At 36.6% G+C, this 7,688-nt stretch overlaps 1 pseudogene; it reads left to right on the top strand.

The window, feature by feature from the left end:
• Positions 1-308: 308 nt before the first annotated feature.
• On the top strand, positions 309-6,082 carry LOC125678741 (LIM/homeobox protein Awh-like; annotated as a pseudogene).
• The last annotated feature ends 1,606 nt before the right edge of the window (positions 6,083-7,688 follow it).

Genomic DNA, 7,688 nt, shown 5'->3' with positions numbered 1-7,688 from the left:
ATTCACCCGCTCTACAACCCCTGCTGGGGTTGACCCCGTCCTAGTGCACTCCGTTGACCCCGACACCGCTTGACCAATCAAAAACCCCCTTACTTGACCTCATTTGCATAAAAAGTGCACTCAGTTGACCTCCCTATCGGGACGCGTTATACTACTAATCACCCCTTCTCCCAATCAACGACGTGAGTGTGAGCGGTGCTCAGGTAACCGTATTTAAGGTTGAGTGGGGTTGCAGTCCGCTATATTTCTGATAATCCATTTTGACCGACCTAACTTCTGTAAACCAGTCCAGCGACCAAGAGAGAATAATGGCGACAATTTCAGAGATTCCGAGATTCCCCACTTCGACTCTGTCTGATGCAGAGATCACAGAACAACTCACGTGTGCAGTTAAGTCGGTAAGTATTTTTTTTACCTAGGGATGTAATTTTTTGTGCACGGTTTTATATTCAAAGAGAAAGTGCACCTGGTATGGTAGTTAAGGACAATACACAATTTTGTTACTGTCCGCGTACAATTCACTCGCGTTCTATTTCGTTTATACAAAACACCATGGATGGGCTATATTACCATGTCTATTTAAAGTTAGCATATTTTGATAATTCCCAGTTGTTTAAGTAAAAATGTAAAGTCAGCTCTTATAATTAAGTAGTATAAACGGACATTTAGAAGGAGATAAAAAAAACGTTTGAAACAATCGGGCATCGAACCCGGGATCCTTGCATTACTAGATAGGTGATATAACCACTGAACTTTACAGGCCGATATACATGGTAATATTACTACAGTGTAAAACTTCAACCTATTTCGGAAATTATACAAGAACTCTTCATATCGAGGAGATAAAAAAATTATTTTAGAAAAAATATCAGAAACGTCGCGCATGTCCTTAATATTTTGTTCTGTAACCCTTAGGATTGTTTTAAGGTAATAATTCGTATGTATCAAATAAAAATTAAAACAATATTTTGTTCAGTAAGCCTTGCGATTGTTTTAACGTAATAACCCGTATGTATCAAATATAAATTAAAACAATATTTTGTTCTGTAAGCCTTGCGATTGTTTTAACGTAATAACCCGTATGTATCAAATATAAATTAAAACAATAGTTTGTTTTGTAAGCCTTGAGATTGTTTTAACGTAATAATTCGTATGTATCAAATATAAATTAAAACAACAGTTTGTTTTGTAAGCCTTGGGATTGTTTTAACGTAATAATTCGTATGTATCAAATATAAATTAAAACAATATTTTGTTCTGTAAGCCTTGAGATTGTTTTAACACCGTAATTCGTATTTACCAAATATAAATTAAAACAATATTTTATTCTATAAGCCTTAGGATTCTTTTAACGAGTAGTAATTCGTATTTACCAAATATGAATTAAACCAATTTTTTGTTCTGTAAGTAATAGGATAGTTTTAATTTACCAAGTATAAACTAAAACACTATTTTGAATAAATGACTTTTTAAACGTGTAGTGTAAACTAAGAATTTGTCATTTGTATCTGTCATGTATGAAACAGAACATCTAGAGAAAGATATATACAATTCACTAGAAAATATTCATTTTATTAACCTGAAGATGAAATACGGTTGACTTACAGAGCGAGCGTCAGATTTGTGAGGGATGTCGGGAGCCACTCCTGGACAGGTATCTCCTCAATGTGAGCAACACGTACATGTATTGGCACACAGGCTGTCTCCGGTGCTGTGTCTGCTGCGCTCCACTTCAGCAGAAGGAAACCTGCTTCGTAAAAAGGGGCAACATTTACTGCAGGAAAGACTACATCAGGTACATTGAACTTTTTATGAGTTTTAGTTGAAACTGGAGAAGTATTCAGAAATATTTTTCCATTCTATTTTATTTTTTCTGTTATTACACCACACGCAATGAAGAGTAATGTTTTTGACCCGTCCGTCAGTCAGTCCGTCAGTACATTTCTTGTAAGCGCAACGCCTCTGAGACCGCTCAACAGAATTTCGTGAAACTTTGTAGTTGATATGTACACACTATGCAGATTTGCATATTCCGGGGAAATTCTGATTCAGTAATTTTTCTGGGAGTTATGTCCCTTTTGAACTTAGACTTTCGAGTCCGTCTGCTCTGTTCTTGCAGTAATACATAGCATTACCATTCATTATGTGAGGCATTTGCAAACAATGTTGGAACGTGGGGAATGTGAACTTGCTCACTTTTTCTTTCATTTTCAATTGCAGTGAAGTTACCAAGTGTACTAAATGCAGTCGACAGATACAGGCATCAGACTGGGTGAGAAGAGCCCGGGACAAAGTGTTTCACCTTGCTTGTTTTGCGTGCGACACCTGTGAACGACAGCTTTCAACAGGGGAAGAATTTGCACTGGTTGGGGACAATATATTGTGTATCCAACATTACACGTCTCGCCTACAGGGTGATACAGGTAGGAGCTTTCTACTTTAAAAAAAACTTTCCATTTAAAAATCATTTCAGGGACAGGTCCCCGACCCAGGGTCCTTAGTGAACAATGAGATAATTTATCGATATATAAATGTGTGAATTTATATGATTTCATTTTATTAAAATGTATATAAAAATTGATATTAAAATGATTACACTAAGAAATTAATAATCATGGTTTTCATTTGTTCAAAAAATTATTTTCATGCTCTTAATTGGAATTGATTGTATATTGTTTAACGTCCTGCTCGAAAATTTTTTCACTCATATCGAAACTTTACCATTGCCGGTGAAAGGCTGCAAAATTTAGGCCTATCTTCGGCGCTTACGGCCTTTGAGCAGAGAGGGGTCTTTATCGTGCAAACCCTGCTGTGACACGGGGCCTCGGTTCTTGCGGTATCATCTGTCAAGTGCCGCCCCATTTAGTCACATCTTACGTCAAGCAAGGGCTATCGAGTACCTCCTCTAACCCGGACCCCCACGGGAGACTTACTTGGGAAGATATGTATACACGAGACGTGGTTCTTCTGTTCTTTTTTCATGTAATTATCCTGACTTTCTTGGGAAGATATGTATACACGAGACGTGTTTCTTTTGTTCTGTTTTCATGTAATTATTCTGACCTTCTTGGGAAGATGAAGACACTGTATACAAGGATTTCAAATAACAACAACAACAAAAAACACATCAGGATTAAAACGTCTAGCATTCTTCACTCCGGTCGCTGTTAACGTATTTAGGTTTTCTACATCTGAACAAAATATCCTACATATAAATTATTGCTAGAAGTATACAAGGGGAGATAAGTACGTTACCTATGTTGATATTATTATCATTATTATATTATTGCGTTAAGACAACATTTGTTGGAAATAATGATGGTGGAATGAGTTCCTCAGCTTAAAAAACAAGATGTATTTGTGAAACACAAATGTCCCCGATAATGACCAATTCCGAAGATGGCCAAGGTCACAAGGGCAAATATCTTGGTACCAGTAGAAAGATCTTGTCAAAAGAAATGCTCATGTACAATATGAAAGCTATAATATTTATTATTTAGAAGTTATAACCTATGTAAAAAACAATTTAAAGTAGGTCAAATGTCAAGGTCAAAAGGTTCAATACCAATGGAAAGATCTTGTAACAAGGAATACTCATGTGAAATATCAAAGCTCTACCTTTTACTGTTCAAAAAGTATTAGCAAGGTTAAAGTTTTCAAAAAGTAGGTCAAATTCCAAGGTCAAGGGTAAAAAAATGTTGGTACCCACGGAAAGGTCTTGTCACAAGGAATACTCATGTGAAATATCAAAGCTCTATCTCTTATTGTTCAAAAGTTATTAGCAAGGTTAAAGTTTCAGACAGAATGACAGACAGGACAAAAACAATATGCCCCCCGATCTTCGATCTCGGGGGAATAAAGAATTATAGCTGAAAAGATGACGCGGTTTCCGGTTACTGTGTATATATAATGTACCAATTTGGAAACTTGCATTGATCGATTTTCCGTTATTTTCACGAGCAAAGTTAGAGATTTTTTGCTGAACCCCCCCCCCCCCCCCCCCCCCACTACATCATAGTAAATGGCAAGAACTGTGGAACGTCAGGACCTACAGTTGATCATCTCACAATTCAAGGGTTATTGATAGTGACTGATGTCAAGGGTTAGTGCGAGGTAACGAATCAATTTAACCCTTGACTTGTGAAGATGCAGTTGATAAAATACATTGTTTTATATATGTTACATATAGATGCATAACCAGTTAGCATGAAGCGATTTTGAAGATAGCTAATCCATACTTTCAGATTCCGAAGTCAGCTGTGAACCAAAACCCAAACGGGCTCGATCCTCTTTTACGGAGGAACAGCTCAAAATACTTCATGGTACCTTTAACGTCGAGAGCAACCCAGACAGCGAGTCCCTAAACAACATCGCAACAACGGCGGGAATTAGTAGGTGCGTTGCACAAGTCTGGTTCCAGAACGCACGTGCCAAACAAAAGAAACAGCAGCGTTCTCAACTAAGCTCTAGTTGTCGTGAGTATTGATGCAGTTATTATTATCATAATCGCTCGGGTCATGGATAATGTATATAAAACTATAGAACAATAGAGGAAATTCGAACTATGATCGTGACAATCTATTTTGCTTAATATATACTAGTATGCAGTAAAAATTTCCATAAAAGTTGGAAAATTGAAAATTGACTTTACCCACTGCATACGTTTTAGGGGTGAAGTTCAATTTTCAAACGTTTATGATTTTTTTTACAGCATTCTAGTAGGTATATTTATGCTTTACGGCGTGACCGTGTATAGGTTTTTTGTTTGTTTTTTTTATCAGGTTTCTATATTTTCCTTTTAAATACATGTATATACGTGTTACCTATATGGAGGGCCCAAAGGGCCGTGAAAGGGCTCCGCCCACTATTAAGCAAAATAGAGTATTATCCGAAGACTCTTCTCTAGTACGAATTGTTTACTCCCGGGTTGTAAAAGAGTGACTTCCGGCGAAACGATAAGATTTATCGCGGTTATAGAATGTGCTAAATGTACGACAGAACGTACCCAAAGTGGAATACCGACAGCAGACAAAGCACTGAAGTCAACTGGACCAATGTTTATGTAGATTTACTGTAATGAAAGGCGAAGATAACGAACAGTCATCAATCTCATCACTCCTATAAGCAATACAAATTAGAGAGTTGGGTGCCTATGATTATTATTATACTACGAAGATTGTGTATGAAGTGCAATCGCTAAAAAGCTATAGATCAAAAGTATGTAAAGTTATGAGTCCACGTGTATTTATTCATTTTTTTTTTTTTTTTTTGGTTGCAGCTCGTGTCCAAATGTCAAGCGGATCAGAGGGCCAGTTCAGCGATTCAACGTCCGACTAATGGCACATTGAACAACCGTTACTTTGGGATAATCGCTAAAAAGAACGGGGGAGTCGCTTTCAACGCCAGGGTAAGTCGATAATCTCCCCTTGGAATTCGTCCGTAAGGTAGGTTGGTTTTTTCTTGTATTTGTAACAGTTACTATCATTTAAACAAAAGATTTATCGCACTGATCAACATGATAATCAAGGTACATTTACGTATGTTCGTTCAAACACTTCGGCTCTATTTGCAGAATAGAAAATTTAGGATGTGTCGGTGACAATAAAACTGCATCATAGAATAATTACACAGAACTTAATAGTAGGTAATCCAAATGTAAAATCAGCATTTCGCAAATTCTATGGTCGTTATAACGATCTAGTTTGCCAATACAACCTGTCATTGGGTCAATTGCTGTCTGGCGTGTTTCATACCGATTGTTAGGCTGTTCTTGGCACACTGATTTTGACTACGGATAACTCCGTTTACCTGATCAAGATATAGGGCTCACGGCGGGTGTGACCGGTCGACAGGGATGCTTACTCCTCCTAGGCACCTGATCCTACCTCTGGTATATCCAGGGGTCTGTGTTTGCCAAACTCTCTATCTTTATCTTCGCCTTTCATCAGTTCACGTTATTCTTCATTGTTTAATAGTGATGGGCAATCGGGGGGAAATAATCGATTACAGGATGTACCTTTTTCGATTACTTAATGAAGACATAATTGAAATTCATTATTTCAAATTCATGGCATAAATATATTAAATTTATTTTTACCATAAATTATTTTAATTATCATAGAATAAATCTAGTGCATGCTTGGATGCTGGGTCAATCATACGATATTTTATACCTTAATTCTAATTGATATTTTTAGTAGTACATAAAAATAAGAATATGCATAAAGTTTTTCTGCAATGCTTGCTACCTTCATCACCCGATGAAACAACAAAGAAAGGCATATTTTATTAGCAGAGTTGCAACGAAGTTGAACTCGGCTATTGGTTTGGTGATGCGGGCGGGCGGTTGGGCGTCAACAATTGGTTTCCGGATGATAACTCGAAAAGTTTACAATCTAATCAAATGAAACTTTGATATATTGTTGGGTACCAGGTAAGGAAGACCCCTATTGATTTTGGAGAAAAATGATCAAAGGTCAAGGTCACAGTGACCGAAAATATAATGAAAATTTGGTTTCCGGATGACAACTCCAAAAGTTTAAATCCGAATCAAATGATACTGTTATGTACCAGGTAAGAAAGACCCCTATTGATTTTGGAGAAAATGGGTCAAAGGTCAAGGTCACAGTGACCGAAAATAGATTTAAAATTCCAAATGGATTTTGGTTTCCGGAGGATAACTCGAAATTTTTTAATTTGAATCAAATGAAACTTGGATATATTGTTGGATACCAGCAAAGCAATGCCCCTATTGATTTTGGAGAACAAAGGTCAAGGTCACAGTGACCGAATATAGATTGAAAACTTCAGATAAATATGGTTTCTGGACAGTAACTCGAAAAGTTTAAAACTGAAATTAGTTCTTCACAATTATAAATATACCACGTCATTCCTGGCTTTACAATGTATCCCATGCAACTCGGCTCATGCACCCCTGGGTGCATATACTGATTTTTGTTTAAATATTGGTACTGGTCAATGGTTGCAGTTATACCTGTGTATTTGATATAAATACGCTCGATACAACACTATTGGATTAGGGATTTTGTTTTGTTTATTTAGATGTAAGATGAAGTGACAGCAGCGAGATAGTTGAACAGTATGCGCAATTTGTCAGAAAATGTATAAAACAAGTTGCTGTCCTTTTAAAAAAAAGGGGTGGGGGCGCTGCAATTTTTTGGACCATAAGCTTGCGTATCTAACAGAAACTTTTAATATGTACAGTTGAATTTGTGTACGATTTCATCACAATTCCTATTGCTAGAGTTGTAATGATCAGATGATACATGTATATCGGACTAATGGATATGGAATATTTGTAGCTCTGACCTTTAACCCCAGAATTAAAAGTCATCCTTGTATTTCAGCTGGACCGTAAAAGTTCAGATTCAACAGGGATCACTATCTGGTCAAGATAATGACGTTTGAGTTTCATACCTTAATGATTTAAATCTGGCAACAAAATACCTTAATTAATCCAATATGTCAATAAAATATCTTAATTAATCCAATATGTCAATAAAATACCTAGTATTGATGCTTACAATCTTTAATGTCATTTTAAACTCAGTGCAACCCCGCAAATGTTGTTCAGTTTTAGATATGAACAATATATTATCACATCCAATTTAATTTGAATTTGAGAAAGTGTGCAGCTCATGTATTTCACCTTCGATCCACCCATGAAT

The sequence above is a fragment of the Ostrea edulis genome, chromosome 2 (assembly GCF_947568905.1).
Source record: "Ostrea edulis chromosome 2, xbOstEdul1.1, whole genome shotgun sequence".
In the NCBI taxonomy this organism is placed as follows: domain Eukaryota; kingdom Metazoa; phylum Mollusca; class Bivalvia; order Ostreida; family Ostreidae; genus Ostrea; species Ostrea edulis.
This window is presented reverse-complemented; position numbering and strand designations above follow the sequence as displayed.